A 15703-nucleotide genomic window follows, 5' to 3' on the forward strand; every position below is an offset into this window, starting at 1 on the left:
GCCCCGGCTGGCATGCCCCACGCGACCCCAGCCCAGGACCCAGGGTACTGGGCCCGGTTTCTCCAGGGGTCTGGTGTGCTAATCACGGTCCGGCCCGGGACCCAGGGTACTTGTAAACTGTGTTTTTAGAGTGGACCATTTATGCACATGCATGTGTGTGCACAAACTCACACACATCTATAAAGGTCTCTTTGGGGACAATATGGGAAATTTGAATATGAACCCCATATTTCAGAGGTTTCAGTCCATAGCGCTGGCTCTGAAGCATAAATGGCAGCAACAGGGTGCTCTGAGAAATACTCAAGGTAGGGGGGGGGGAGAGTGAGAGAGAGAGAGAGAGAGAGAGAGAGAGAGAGAGAGAGAGAGAGAGAGAGAGAGAGAGAGAGAGAGAGGAGAGGGAGGAGAAGAGAAGAAAAGAGGAGAGGAGAGGAGAGGAGAGAGGGAGGGAGGGAGGGAGAGAGGAGAGGAGAGGAGAAGAGAGGAGAGGGAGAGGGAGAGAAAGAGAGAGAGAGAAAGAGAGAGAGAACGAACCCACGGACATATACAATCCCCAAGACCACATATCCAATGACATACATCCTTTAGCTGTGCCCACCTGCCTACATTACTACCCAATAAGTACCACCCAATAGTTTCATTCTAATTATTAACCAATCAATGAATTTATTCACTGATGATTTTAAATCCCTCATAATTCAATTATTTCACCTTTGAACAGTTTTTTTTTTTTTTTTTTTGAAGGGGGATACTAGGGATTAAACCCAGGGGCATTCTACCTTCGAGCTACATCCCTAGCCCTATTTTTTATTCTTTTTACTTTGAAACATGGTCTCACTAAGTTGCAGAGGGCCTCACTAAGTCGTAAGGCTGGCCGCGAACCCGGGTCCTCCTATCTCAGTCTCCCAAGTACTGGGATTACAAGCCTGTGCTTACACTCCTGGCTACCTCTGAACAGTTTTGAATTGCCAGTACATGAGCTTTTTTTTTCTTTTCTTTTCTTTTTTTTTTTTTTTTTTTTTTTTTTTTAGTGCTGGGGATTGAACCCAGGAGCAGTCTACCTCCAAACTATACCTCCACTTCTTTTTATTTATTTATTTTTTGGAATAGAGTCTTGCTTTTTTTTTTTTTTTTAAACAGGTTGAGGCTGTCCTCCAACTTGTGATCCTCCTGTCTCAGCCTCCAAGGACTAAGATTACAGGCTTGTGCCACCATACCCAGCTTCCACATTTTGATTTTGAGAGACATGCCCAGGTACATATAATTTGGAAATGGGTATTGAAACCACAGGACAGGTGACCCTTGAGGAACTTTTCCCCTCTGGGTGCATCTCTACTTAGAAACAGAGAACACAAATAAAGACAAGCTTAAGAAACGGAAAGAATATTCCCTTGGTCACTCTAGCCATGTGAAGACAAATCTCTTCTGTGTAAGATCCAAAGGCGGCCATGTAAGTAATACTTACTGCTTCTGAATGAGTTAAATAACTGAGCCACGGCGCTGTTCTTGAGGTTGGCAAGGCACTTTCAAAGGTCGCAGACGCTGGTGTTTGATCAGGAATGTGGTCTGGGTGCCTTCCAGCAGAGCCTGCCCGTGCTAGGCTGGCAGGTTCTCAGCATGGCCCAGCCCTGTCTCCCCTGGCTTCTGAGAGCCTCGTCTCTGCCATGTGGGAAGGAAACTGTCTAGGTTTAGAAATACACCGAGGCACCAGTCTATCAGCGGAATTGAGGGGTCTGGAATCGCAGGCAACGAACGCCCTAAACGTGATGGTTTAGTTTTCTTCTCTGACTACAGTAGAGGTGACGGAGATATGGGCTCCAGAAAGCTCTTTTCCTTTTTCTTCCTTCTTCTCTCTCCTCTCCTCCTCCTCCTCCTCCTCCTCCTCCTCCTCCTCCTCCTCCTCCTCCTCCTCCTCCTCCTCCTCCTCTTCCTCTTCCTCCTCCTCTTCTTTCTTCTCCTTTTTTCCTCCTCCTCCTTTTGTACTGGGATTGAGCCCAGGGACATTCTACCTCCAAGCTATACCTCAACCCCTTTTTATTTTTTATTTTGCAGTAATGGGATGAAACCCAGGGGCATTCTACCTCTGAGCTCCACCCCCAGCCCTATTTTTAATTATTTATTTTGAAACAGGGTCTCACTGAGTTGCAGAGGGCCTCACTTAATAGCTGAGGCTGTCCTCAAACTGTGATCCTTTTGTCTCCCCAAATGCTGGGATTACAAGCATGAGCCACCATGTCCGGCCTTTTTTATTTTTAATTTTGAAATAGGATCTCATTAAGTTGCTGAGGCTGTCCTCGAACTTGTAATCCTCCTGCCTCAGCCTCCCAAGTACTGGGATTACAGGCATGTACCACCATGTCTGGCTTTTTAATTCCATTTAAAAATCATTAACTATTTATGTAGTCAGTCTTGTTCTAGGTATAGAAGTGAAAAGAAAAAAAATGCTGTAAATATAAAAACACTTCTCTTCTAGAAATTGTAATCTAGTGGATAAGATATGACAGGTGAATACAACTGGCAATTTGTAATTATTGTCTAAATAAGCACAATTTTAGATAATGATCAGCCTGTGTTGTGGCTCACATTTGTAATCCTAGTACTAAGGAGGTTGAGACAGGAGGATTGTAGGTTCATGGCCAGCCTCAGAAACTTAGTAAGGCCCTCTGCAACTTAGTGAGAACCTGTTTAAAATAAATAAATAAATAAATAAATAAATAAATAAATAAATAAATAAAATAAGGTTGGGGATGTAGCTCAAAGGCAGAATGCCTCTGGGCTCGATCCCAGTACTACACACAAAGAAAGTTAGCCATCTACCATGATAATTGTATGAGCAAACAATTTTCATACAGTACAATTTTCTTGCCCATAAATAAGACTTTGGAATTAAAGACACTAGATAAAACTATTGCGTGTAGGTGTTCCTTTTTTAAAACAAGCCAAACAATTGAGCTCAGCCTTAAGTTTCCTAGAAAATTTTATTTCTCTTAATAGGGCTTCCAGGATTCAAAGAGATTAGCAGTGTTTGCTTTGAGCTAAACTCTCCTAGGGCAGTAGACACAGGTTCTCAGAGTTTGGTGGATTCTAGTCAAAGTCTTTTCAGTTACAAAGAATAGAGGCCTATTTGAATGTGTTCAAGAGAAGGGGCTTACCAGATTGGGCAACTTAGGAAAACCCTGTCTCAAAAAATAAAAAGTATATAAAAAATTTAAAAGGGCTGAGGATGTAGCTCAGTGAGAAGTGCCCCTGAGTTCAAGTCTCAGGACAAAAAAAAGAGAAAAAGAAACAAAGAAGGAAAGAAAGAGAGAAAGAAATAAAGAAACAAAGAAGGAAGGAAGGAAGGAAGGAAGGCAAAAGAGAAAGAGAAAAATAAGAAAAAAAGGATTTTGCTGTTTCCCAAAGGAAAACAGCAAAACCTCTGGGTCAGGGCCCAGCAAAGGCTGCTTTTCCCACCGACCTTGGCTCCTCGGCGTGCCTTAGCCTCTTCATTCCCTCTTTCCTGCCTCTTTTTTCTTTTTTCTTTCTGTGGCCTCAGTTTCCCCTCTCCCCATATCTTGCCTCGCTCATGGGCATAATGGCTGTCCAGCCTCAGTTCCGCCTGGCTTTTCAACGGTGGCGCATTGATCACCTCCACGTGGCAATTTACTTCTGGAAGCTCGTAATCTAAGTTCTCAGAGGGAATCCTAACTGGTCTGCTTCATTTAATGAAGGGCAGCCATGTAAGATATGGGTGGCTGGCTGGCTTATGTCTCTTCGTTGGGTCAGATGTTCCATTGGCTGTAGCCAGGGTGAGATGGTAGAGAAATGACCCCCTAGGACAGCAGCATCTATAAATGAAGCCGATTCCTCCAGAAGGCAGTGTTTGGAGATAGAGATGCTGACTGGTTTTGGAAAAACAGGAGAAAAAAAAGTTGTAGAAGACTACACTTTTTTTTTTTGGGGGGGGGGATACTAGGGATGGAACCTAGGGGCATTCTAGCTCTGAGAGACACCCCCAGCCCTATTTTTTTATTCTTTATTTCAAAACAGGGTCTCACTGAGTTGCAGAGAGCCTCACTAACTAGCTGAGGCTGTCCACGAACCTGGATCCTACTGTCTCAGCCTCCCAAATGCTGGGATTACAAGCATGCGTGACCATGCCTGGCTAAGACTACACATTTTTATGAACCCAAACCCAGGCCAGGTGAAACAATACATTGCTTAAGGATATTACATTTATAAAAAAAATTATTTTTTTTCTAATACTAGGGATGGAACCCCAGGCCATTCCATGTCTGAGCTATATCTCTAACCCTATTTTCTTTTTTAATTTTGAAACAGGGTTTCACTAAATTAATGAGGCTAGCCTCGAACCCGTAATCCTTCTATCTCAGCCTCCCAAGTACTGGGATTACAGATGTGTGGCACCACAACCAGCTAAATTATTTTTTTTAAAAATAACAAGAGACAGTCAGTATTTAGTATTTATCATTAGGTCCTGACCTTTGGTGATACCCATCATTGCTCCTGAACCCCATGGGTGTTTAACTGCACCTGTTGTATCTTAAGCAAAGTTAGGAAATGGGGGGGCAGGGAGGGAGGAGAGGTCAGAACTGGATCCAGGAACCTAGTCTTTTTTTTTTTTTTTTTAACCATGGTATCTGCAAACACAATTAAAGAAAAATAGGGAGAGAAGAGATGCTGCTTGGTGCTCCCTGGCACTCTGGACTGCTTTTGAATCCATGTGGAATTCCAAATATCTGTGGCCGATGTGAAAAGAAAAGGTACTTCACTGGGCAGTTTTCAGGCTGAGCTCACAGTGGAAGGTAAGCCAGGGAAGACCTGTTGGCGAGTCCACTCAGGATGCATTTCTGGGGTCAAGGGGACTTAGAATGGAACGGAGGTAGGAGTTAAGTATAGATAGCGAGATTTGGGTTTCGTCAACCTAGAGAGGACGGTGGGACGTAGAGAAGCGTAACAGGCTCAGAGCATTCCTGTTGTGGAGAGAGGGTCGCTGAGCATTCCATTCCAGGAGCCCATGTGGGCTGATAAAGAGGTGGGATACTTGATACCCCAGGTAAAACGGGAGAGCCAACCAGGCTGTTGTGTTTTGATCAAGTAGGGAGACCTGTGGTAGGTTTTGTGGAACTGGTCATCTAAGACCTGTGCTGGCAGCGAAGGCGGTGAGCAGGTTGCCGAGAGTATGGACTTCGGGGTCAGACAGAAACTTCTGGGGCTCCAGGATTGAATATATCTCCGTTTCTTCATCTGGGACATGGAGAGAGTACCTGTTTCCTAGAGGTTTTAGGACAGTTGGGTATGATGTGACCTGTAAAGTTGGAACGTTAGCTATTATTAAACTGAGTATAGTCAGGATCGTAACATTTGCCCACAAGCAGCGATGAAGCCCATGATCAGGCCATGTTTCCCTTGGCTTTTGCCATCCAGAACTGCATTTCTAGCCGGGGGTGATGGTGCATGATTGTAATCCCAGTACTTGGGAGGCTGAGACAGGAGGATCACAGGTTCGAGACTAGCCTCAGCTACTTAGTGAAGCCCTCTGCAACTTAGTGAGACCCTGTTTCAAAATAAAAGATAAAAAATAGGACTGGGGGTGTAGCCTGGAGGTTAAAAAAAAAAGGTCTATGCAATATGGTACTTAATGCTGTTATGAAAAAAAAGTTGTAGAAGACTATGTACAGCCCAATATAATTTTATATGCCCCAAAGCAAGCCTAGTGAAACAATACATTGCTTAAGAATGTATCTTTTGTTATTTTTTTTAAATAACAAGAGATAGCCAGGTGTAGTGGTGCATGCCTATAATCCCAGTACTTGGGAGGCCCAGACAATGAGGATTACAGGTCTGAGGCCAAACTTAGCATTTTAGCAAGATCCTGTTTCAGAATAAAAATAAAGGGCTGGGGATGTATGGAGGTAGATTGCCCCCAGGATTCATCCTCAGTACCCTCCAAATACATATGTATATATGTGTATGTATATGTGTATGTATATGTGTATGTATGTGTGTATGTATGTGTGCATGTATATGTGTATGTATATGTGTATGTATGTGTGTATGTATATGTGGATGTATGTGTGCATGTATATGTGTATGTATATGTGTATGCATGTGTGTATGTATATGTGTATGTATACGTGTATGTATACGTATATGTATACGTGTATGTATATGTGTATGTATATGTGTATGTATACACACACACACAAGAGAAAGCATTCAGTATTCATAATAGCCAAAAGTTGGAAACAAGCCACCCACCTTTCAACTGATGAATGGATTAAATAAAAATGTGGTATATCCATGCAAAGGATTGTTAGTTAGCAGTAAAATGAAACAAAATATAGATATATACCACACCACGAATGAACCTTGAAAACATTAAGCTTAGTGAAAGAAGCCAGTCACCAAGGACCACGTATTATTTGATTCTGCTTCCATGAAATTCCAGAATAAGTTAGTCCACAGAGGCAGAAAGCAGAGGGCTGGTTGCCCGGGTGATGGGGCGGGTGGGGGGCAGACTGGGAGGATATGGGAGTGGCTATTAATGGATACAGTTTCTTTTGCGGGTAATGAAAAGGTTCCAAAAATTGGTTGTGATGGTTGCGCAACTGTACAAATATATTTAAACCCACTGAATTTTATACTTCCTATCGGCGAATTATGTAATATGTGAATTACAGCTCAATGAAGTTATTGTGAAAAGTAGCAAGAGAATAAAAGACATAAGATTTAGGAAGAGATCTTGCAAGGATGGGATCCAGAAAGAGTCCACAGGTAACCTCCACCGAGCTGGGAATGTTCTAGATGTGAGATTCACTCTATGTGTGTCAGCTAGGGAGAGGGCCACTAACCTTCTTGTTTTTTTAAAACTTATACTCTACAACTTGTGTATACGCTGCACCTATTCTTTTGTAGGTGTCAAATGATCCATAATAAAAATTAATTCAAAATATAGAAGACCTATATAAGCTAGGTATGGTGGTGCACGCCTGTATTCCTAGTACTTGGGAGGCTGAAGTACAGGAGGATTGCGGGTCACAGGCCAGCCTCAGCAATTTAGTGAGATCTTGATTTGGGGTTTTTCATTTGTTTGTTTGTTTGTTTGTTTGTTTGTTTTTGATGCTTGTGTGTCTGTGTGTGTGTGTGTGTGTGTGTGTGTGATACTGGGGATTGAAACCAGGGGTATTCTTAGTGAGGCCCTGAGATATACCCCTAGCCCTTTTTTATTCTGAAACAAAGTCTCACTAGGTTGCTGAGAGTCCCAATAAATTGCTGAGGGACTGAGAGTCCTGTGATCCCTCTGTCTCAACCTCCCAAGTACTGGGATTACAGGTGTGCCCCACCACACCTGGCTCGTGGCCCTGTTTCTAAATAAAAACTAAAAAAGGCCGGGCGTGGTGGCGCACGCTTGTAATCCCTGCGCTTGGGAGGCAGAGACAGGAGGATCGCACAGGTTCGAAGCCAGCCGCGCGCGCTGGCTTAGGAGACCCTGTTTCCAAATAAAAATGTAAAAATGGGTCTGGGAGTGTAACCCGGAGGTAGAAGGGCTTCCAGGAACCCCAGTACCACCAAAAAAAAAAAAAAAAAAACTAAAAAGATCGGGGGGTGGGGGGGTTGAAGATCAGAGATAGAATGCCCCTGGGTTCAATCCTCAGTGCCAAAAATAAATAAAAGAAAATTCCATCGCCATCATGTACTAGTTATAAAATCTTGAGCGAGTTACTAAATCTCTTTTTCCCCCTCTATTTTCTCATTTGCACAACAGTATAATAATAGCCATGAAATACATTTATACCTCTAAAACACCTAGAACAGGGCCTGGCATGCGGTGACGTTCACTGTATGTGAGTTCTCTCCGATAGAGCATCCCAGTGCAGGGATCTCATGGGATCTCTTTAAACTGGTCCTCTCGTGTCCAAATGGGGCCGCCATGCAGAACTCCATACAGAATGCTACTGTGCTTAGGAGCGGGTCTATGAACAAGATGGGCCCATACTGGAAAGTACTACCCACTGACAGTAGACTTGCTTATTTGGTGGCGAGGCTGTGGAACTCAGCCTCAGGGATGTGGCAGTAAAAATTCCTTCTGCAGGTGGGAGGCAGGGCTGTGTGACTGCAAGGTCCCCGTGGATCCAGAATATGAACATGTTCCCTACTAATATTGGCTCAATGTCGGACATGTTTGCAGCATAAAAATGCAAACCTAAAATATTCCAGTTTCTATCCAATTGGTAGTAATGGAGATAAATACTCTTTTAACCTATTTTTAAACTTTAAGGCTCTTTTTTTTTTGTATACCTTGTGGTATTTCATTTATATTTTGGAACTTTTTAAAGATATCTTGTAAAAATTTGAGAACATCCAACATACCTTAAAAAAAAAAAAGTGTGGTCTACCATTTGAACTCTCCCTATACAAAGTAAACTTTTATATAATGTTTGGGTGGGAGGTGGGTCAAGAAATATTGTGCCTCTTTTTTTTAAGCCTTTATTGGCTCTTTTTTTTTTTCCCCTGTTGAGTCTAGTCAATAATCCACATTCTCCAGCCACTCAAATGTCAAAATGTTTCAAAAAATATATAAAAAAATAAAGAAATGAATAGAAGCGTCCTTGTTCTTTAAATTATTTCTGTGTTACCCTGAACTGTAAGTGAACCCTCCTTGCTTATAAAAGAAGCAGCTGTTCCTGCAATTGAAACCATGGTTCATTACGAGCTGACCTCGGATTCAGGAGTAAAACTTCCTCTATTTTACTACGACTATTCAGACAGGGACTGGAGATAAACAATAATCAAAATCAGGATGGAACTTGACTGGGAAACCCTCTATGTTCTTTGGCAGAATTATTGCAGCTCTCCCATTGCTAGGAGTGAGCTGATGCGAAATGACCCTCAAACATTCCCTTCGGAAACACAGTGGCCCAGGCTGCCAGCTCGGGCCAGACAAAGGCTGATTGTAGCCACTTCGTAAGCATATACTTATAGAAACATTAATTATCACCAACCCTATTTTAAGCATTTATAGAGATTCAAGATGAAAGGGCCCTTTTATATTCATTTTATATTCCTCCTTGCCAGAAACTATGATTACCACCCCCCTTCTCCTTGGAAATTCTTATTTCTAGGTCTTATTCCTAAAATACTAAGTTTTGGTTTGAGGCTTACATGCTAATCAAGTTAGATGTGAGAAGGCAGCAGGGAAATTAAATGAGTAAGGGGTATGGTGGCAGAAACGGGGTGGGCCCCGTCGCAGTGTGGGAGGTATGGGCACCTTCAGAATAGAAATGACCCATTTTGGACACGAGGATGTCCAGTTTGCTAAGGTGCCAAAGGAAGCCAGTTCTAGAGTGAATTGGCTGAGGCCAGAGGTCGTGCCTCTCAAATACTAGAGCTCAGCAGAGTCTTGAGGTAAGGTTGCTTTAAAAACGCACACCGGGGTGGTGGCGCACGCTTGTAATCCCCTCCTTGGGAGGCTGAGACAGGAGGATTGCAGTTCACGGCCAGCCTCAGCTACTTAGTGAGGACCTTTGTAACTCACTGAGACCCTGTTTCAAAATAAAGCCGGGCGTGGTGGCACACACCTGTAATCCCCTCCTTGAAAGGCTGAGACAGGAGGATCACACAGATTCGAAGCCAGCCTCAGTTACTGAGTGAGGCTCTCAGCAATTAAGTGAGACCCTGTTTCCAAATAAAGTATAAAAGAGGTCTGAGAGTATAGCCCGGAGGTAGAAAAGCCCCTGAGTTTTACCTTCAGTACCGTAAAAATAAATAAATAAATAAACAAATAAATAAATAAATAATAGAATAAAAAAATAGTGCTGGGGATATAACTCATAGTTAGAATGCCCCTGGTTCCAATTCCCAGTACAAAAAAAAAAAAAAAAATTGCACACAATGGCCAGGCACGGCGGCTCATGCCGGTAACCCCAGCACTTGGGAGGCTGAGTAGGAGGCTCTTAGGCTGAGGCCAACGTGTGGTAGCTTAGTGAGACCCTGTTTCAAAAAGAAAAGAAAAAAGGGTTGGTAATTCAGTTTAGTGGTAGAGTGCACCCCACAGAATTTGTTTTATTCTGTCTGGCTTGGATATTAATTATTTCCAGGTGGTCACTCAGAGGACCTTCAATCATATGTCTATTTGATCCGCATTTATATTCTCCTTTTCCAGAACCCAACCCAACCCCATAGTACCCTATATTAGGTGCTAAAGTTAGATCCCAAAGTGGCCCGTGACAGATCATACACGAGAGCTCTTGGCTGAGACTTTTCATGAAGAAAGCGTTGAATAACAACCCCTCCTCCTCTTTTTCTTCTTTTAGCACTAGGGATTGAACCCATGGGCATTCTACCACTGAGCTACACCCCCAGTCCTTTTTAATTTTTATTATGAAACAGAGTTTCTATAAGTCACCATGCACCAGCCTCAAACCTCCCATCTCAGCCTCCCAGGTATTACAGGCATGCACCTCTGTGCCCAGTTTGCTTTGATCGCTTAAAGTCAGCGCAAGTAATTCTTTATAAGAGCCATCATAAAAATGAGGAGCAAGAAAGAGATCACAGGCCAAGCTATCCACAGATAGGGAGCAAGTGTCTGCGACGCAGGAGGCTGAGCTGGGTGTGGGTGAGTAATGAAGAGGCTTGGGCTTGTCTTGGAAGGCCATTCATGGGCACAGTGGGAGCCTATATCAGAAGCTAGGCTGCTTGAAGAAATCAGGAAGCTGCACAAATTCCACTGAGGTACAACTTGAGGCTGGGCCCTGCTCAGGTCTTCCCATGCCCCTTGCCTCCCTCCACCCTCCTCTTGCCTTCCCATCTCTGGGCCTAGAGAACATCGGCTGTCTGGAGTTCACCTTCTCGTCCTCTGCTCTATGCCTGTGAACATGAAGAATCTGAAATCCCAAACAGGGTATCGGTATCGGGAGGCAGGAATGTGCCTTCCATGGCCCCCAGTGTCCCTTCTATCCACTTCTGCAGTATCTAAAAGGCGCCACTGGACCACGACCAGCAGGGGACGTGGCTCTTCCCCGCCTTCTGCCCTCAGCTTTCTGCGCGCCACACTGGGGTTTCATCAGACAGAAATAAATCTCGTGTTGTTCACTCGGAAGCAAAGCTCTTTCGCAGAATTGCCAAGACCAAGTGGTTCCAACTCGGGGTTAAGAGAGGCAATAATGATTTACTAAGCACCTACTGTGTGCCGAGCACTTTGCATCCACCTTGCATGTGATCCTAGCAGTCGTAACCTTGTATGGTAGCAGCATTATTTCCGTTACAGGTGGGGACACTGACAAAAAGCCTTTGACGTCCAACATTATTAAACAAGGGTAGAAGGAGTGTGGGAGTAGGTGCGCTTATGAGTTCTGTTTCTTGTTTCCTTTATGATGTGCCCAACTCAAGCATCTACTGCAGCTGCATTTTATGTACATTTAGGAGACAATCTAGGATAAAGAGGCAGGAAGGGGCTCTGGACTGAGACTGCCTGGGGCTCTGCCACGCTCTCTACGCAGTGTCCAGCAAATTGTCTTCGCTATGCTTTATTTATCTTGGGATAACAACAACAACAACAGCAACAGCAGCAACAACAACAACAGTAACACCTAATAGAGGTTTTAATAAATAACAAAAGCCTGGCATGGTGGCATTTGCCTATAATTCCAGTACTTGAGAGGCCGAGACTGGAAGATTGCAGGTTAGAGGCCAGCCTCAGCGACATAGCTAGACTCTCAGGAACCTAGAGAGAACCTGTTTCAAAATAATAATAATAATAATAATAATAATAATAATAATAATAAATGATGATGATGATGATGATGATGATGATGGGCTGGAGGTGTAGCTTGGAGGTAAAATGTCCCTGGATTCAATCCCCAGCAACAACAACTCACACACGTATCTAGATGCTTGCCACAGTGTATGAAGGCAGGATGAAAAAAAAATGACATGGCGGAGTGAGTGCAAGAGAAACTGGGCAGTGGGGGGGGGGGGGTCGTGCAATGGCTAAGGTGCAGCTGGGCTGAGCATCCCCTGGCTGCTAGTCTCTGGAGGCACCTCCCCCTGCTGTGTGAAGGGGGCAGGCAGGGGGTCCAGGTTAGCAGAGGCCAGGTGGGCTGGTACCCTCACAGGGGGCGCTCCCTGGGACACCAGGAGTCTAGCATTAATTATGTGGCTGCTAATTATCTTCCCAGCTGGAGCCTGGGGACCCCACTGGGTGGGTGGGAGAGGGGACCTGGAGGTGGGGTGGTTCTTAGAGATTAAAGAGGGAGGCGTGCCTGACCCCGCCCAGCTGCCCACATCCTCCTTCAGCATGGAGAGTCCCAGCCTTGACACTTCCTGGGAACCCTGGGGAAGGGGACCTGGACAGGACAGAGGAGATCCTAAGAGATCAATTAGACCAGTTGGGGAAGGGGGAGGTTCTGTTGCTGAGAAGAATGGGGAGGGGGCAGCAAAAAGCATTCATGCACCTGGGCATACTGGCGCATGCTTGTAATCCCAGTACTTGGTATGCTGAGACAGGAGGAACACAGGTTTGAGGCCAACCTCAACAACTTAGTGAGGCCCTCTGCAATTTAGTGAGACCTGTTTCAAAATAAAAAGTAAAATCCGAGCCGGGTGTGGCGGCGCACTTGTAATCCCAGCATTCGGGAGGCTGAGACCGGAGGATAGCCTCAGCTACTTAGTGAGGCCCTCTGCAATTTAGTGAGACCCTGTTTCAAAATAAAGAATAAAAAATAGGGCTGGGGGTGTAGCTCAGAGGTCAAATGCCCCTGGGTTCCATCCCCAGACCCGCAAAAAAAAAAAAAAAAAAAAAAAAAAAATCGGGCTGGGGGTATAGAAGAGGTAGACCTCCTGAGTTCAATTCCTGGTAACACACACACACACACACACACACACACACACACACACACACACACACACCAGCATTAATACTTATTTCCCAGATGGCAAATTGAGGATTAGAAAATGAAGTGGCTTGCTGCTGGGTGTGGACTCAGAGAGGCAGAGTCCTGAGCAGGACACTCAGAACCCTCGCTGCTGGCCTCTCAGAGAGGGGAATCATAGGCCCCCTCGACTCACCACAGGTGGTTAGGAGGTCCAAGAGTGCTAGCCTTGGACAAATAATTTGTCATCTATACTTTCTTGACTTCATCCAGGTAGCCAACATTTATGATGTGCCTGTGAGCCTGGCAAATTATTTCTAATATAGCTAAGGCTTTGCATACAGATTTGCCATCCATAGTTTGAAAGTATTGTCTAAGACTCATAACTCTTAAGAACAAAAGTGCCAAGTGTTGCTTATTAAATATCTACTATGTGCTGGGCATTTTATGTTTCTGATCTCACTGAACCGTCACAGTTGTAATGAGGCGCTCATTATCAACCTGTTTTATAGATGAAGAAACTAAAGCTAGGGGAAAGTTGAGTAGTTCGCCCTCTATCCGGGACCCGCAGTCACAGACCAGTGCCGGAAACAAGATTCAGACCGGACCCTGTGGAACGGCAAAGCCCTTCCTTTATTGTTGTTTGGTGTAGGGAACTGAACCTGGGGGTATTCTACCCCTGAGCTACCACCCACCAGCCCTTTTGACTTTGAAACAGGATCTTGTTAAATTGCTGAGGCTGGCCTCCAGCCGTGCATCCTCCTGCCTTCCAAGTACCGGCATTACAGTCGTGAGCCGCCACACTCAGCTCCCAAATCCCTTGCTCTCTATCGCTGCTGAAGTGGGGAGTACATTTATCTGTGAAACACCATCCGCTAACTGAAGGTCAATTTGGAGCCATAGATTCAGTCAAAATAGTCAAAGAAGGCTTTGCCAAAGGGCAGGATGCAGGGAAAATTCCCCAGACTGAGAGGAAGGGGCCTTTCACCCAGGAGAGAGGGGTCAGCGAAGAGGGTCAAAGACACCACAGACAGGGAAGACAGTCACAGATGCCACACCTCCCTGATCTTCCAGACAGCCCCACAAGGTAGGAACACCAGCGGGCACGTCTTCATTTGAAACGCTGGGAGCTCAAAGAGGCTTGGGACTTGCCCAAACTACCAGAGAAATATGTCCTTAGGCTCCCGCACACTTTTCATTTCTCAAGCAGTAGGGAACCATAGAAACTTTGTGAGGAGGACATTGGAGGAGAAGGCACTGACCGTCTTGAATCATTAAATGTGTAATTTTCATTGTTTGTCTAAAAGCATTTTTCTTAATTTCTTTTTTCTCTTCTTTTCTTTTCTTTCTTTCTTTTTTTTTTTTTTTTTTTAATGCCAGATCCCTTTGACAGCCTGAAACTCTATGGGTCCCTTTGCCAAAATTTGGTTTTAATTTTTGCTTTTTCAAATTGTGGTGAAAACACATAAGGGAACATTTATCATCTTAACCAGTCTTAGGTGCGTGTATGATTCAGTCGCAGGGGTATTCACATTGCTTTGCAACCGTCCTCCCCATCCATCCACAGGGCCCCTTTCATCTCTCAAAACTGAAACTTTACACCCTTTAACAACACTCTCCTTTCCTGGCCATCCCCAGACTCTGGTAACCACCATCTGCACTCTGTCCCTATGAATTTGATTACCCTGGGCGCCCCATCTCAGTGGACTCACCAGCATTTGTTCTTGGTGGCTGGCTTATTTCACTTAGAGTAATGTCCTCCTCAGTCATCCATGTTGTAGCCAGTGTTCGTTCCTTCCTTCCTTCCTTCCTTCTCCTTCTCCTTCTCCTCCTCCTTTTCCTTCCTTCCTTCCTTCCTTCCTTCCTTCCTTCCTTCCTTCTTTTTGTGGTCCAGGGAGTTGAACCCAGAGGCACTCTACCTACACCCCCAGCTCTTTGTGATTTTTATTTTGATACAGGGTCTCACTAAGTTAGTCTGTGTTGGCCTCAAACCTGCGATCCTCCTGTCTCACCTTCCCAAGTACTGGGATTGCAGTTGTGTTCTATTGTGCTAGGATTCAGAATTTTCTTCCCTTTAAACATTGAATACTATTTCTGGGTGTGGTGTCACATGCTTGTGATCTCTGTACTCAGAAGGCTGAGACAGGAGGGTCACAAGTTCAAGGACAGCCTCTGCAAGTAGTGAGACTCTCACCAACCTAGTGAGACCCTGAATAGGGCTGGGAGTATAGCTCAAAGGTGTAATGCCCCTGGGTTTAATCCCAAGTACCAAAAAATGTTGAATAATATTCAATGCTATGAATATACCACCTGTTCTTTATTCATTTGTCCATCAATAGATACTTAGCTACTTATACCTTTCAGTTATTGCAAATAAGGTACTGAAGAATGTTTTAAAATACATAAATTCTAATCCAAGCGTGGTGGTGCATGCTTGTAATCCCAGCATTTGGGGGGCTGAGACAGGAGGATCACGGTTTGAGGACAGCCTCAGCTACTTAGTGAGGCCCTTTGCAACTCAGTGAGAGCGTGTTTCAAAATAAAAAATAAAAAATAGGGCTGGGAGTGTCACTCGGAGGTAGAATGCTCCTGGGTTCCATTTCCAGTACTGCAAAAAATAAAATACATAAATTATATAAATGTGTGCATATATGTATATGTGTATAAAATTTGTGTATACATGTAAATTATATATAATTACAAGGGAAAACAATTATCTCAATATATTTTCAGAGACAAATTGTGATCTAGTAATATATTGGCTACTTTACTAATACAATAAATAAGCTCTATCAGCCAGCCTAATAATTACCTTAATTTAGTTTTTACTTTTT

Source organism: Muscardinus avellanarius (assembly GCF_963383645.1).
Source record: "Muscardinus avellanarius genome assembly, chromosome: 4".
Lineage (NCBI taxonomy): Eukaryota > Metazoa > Chordata > Mammalia > Rodentia > Gliridae > Muscardinus > Muscardinus avellanarius.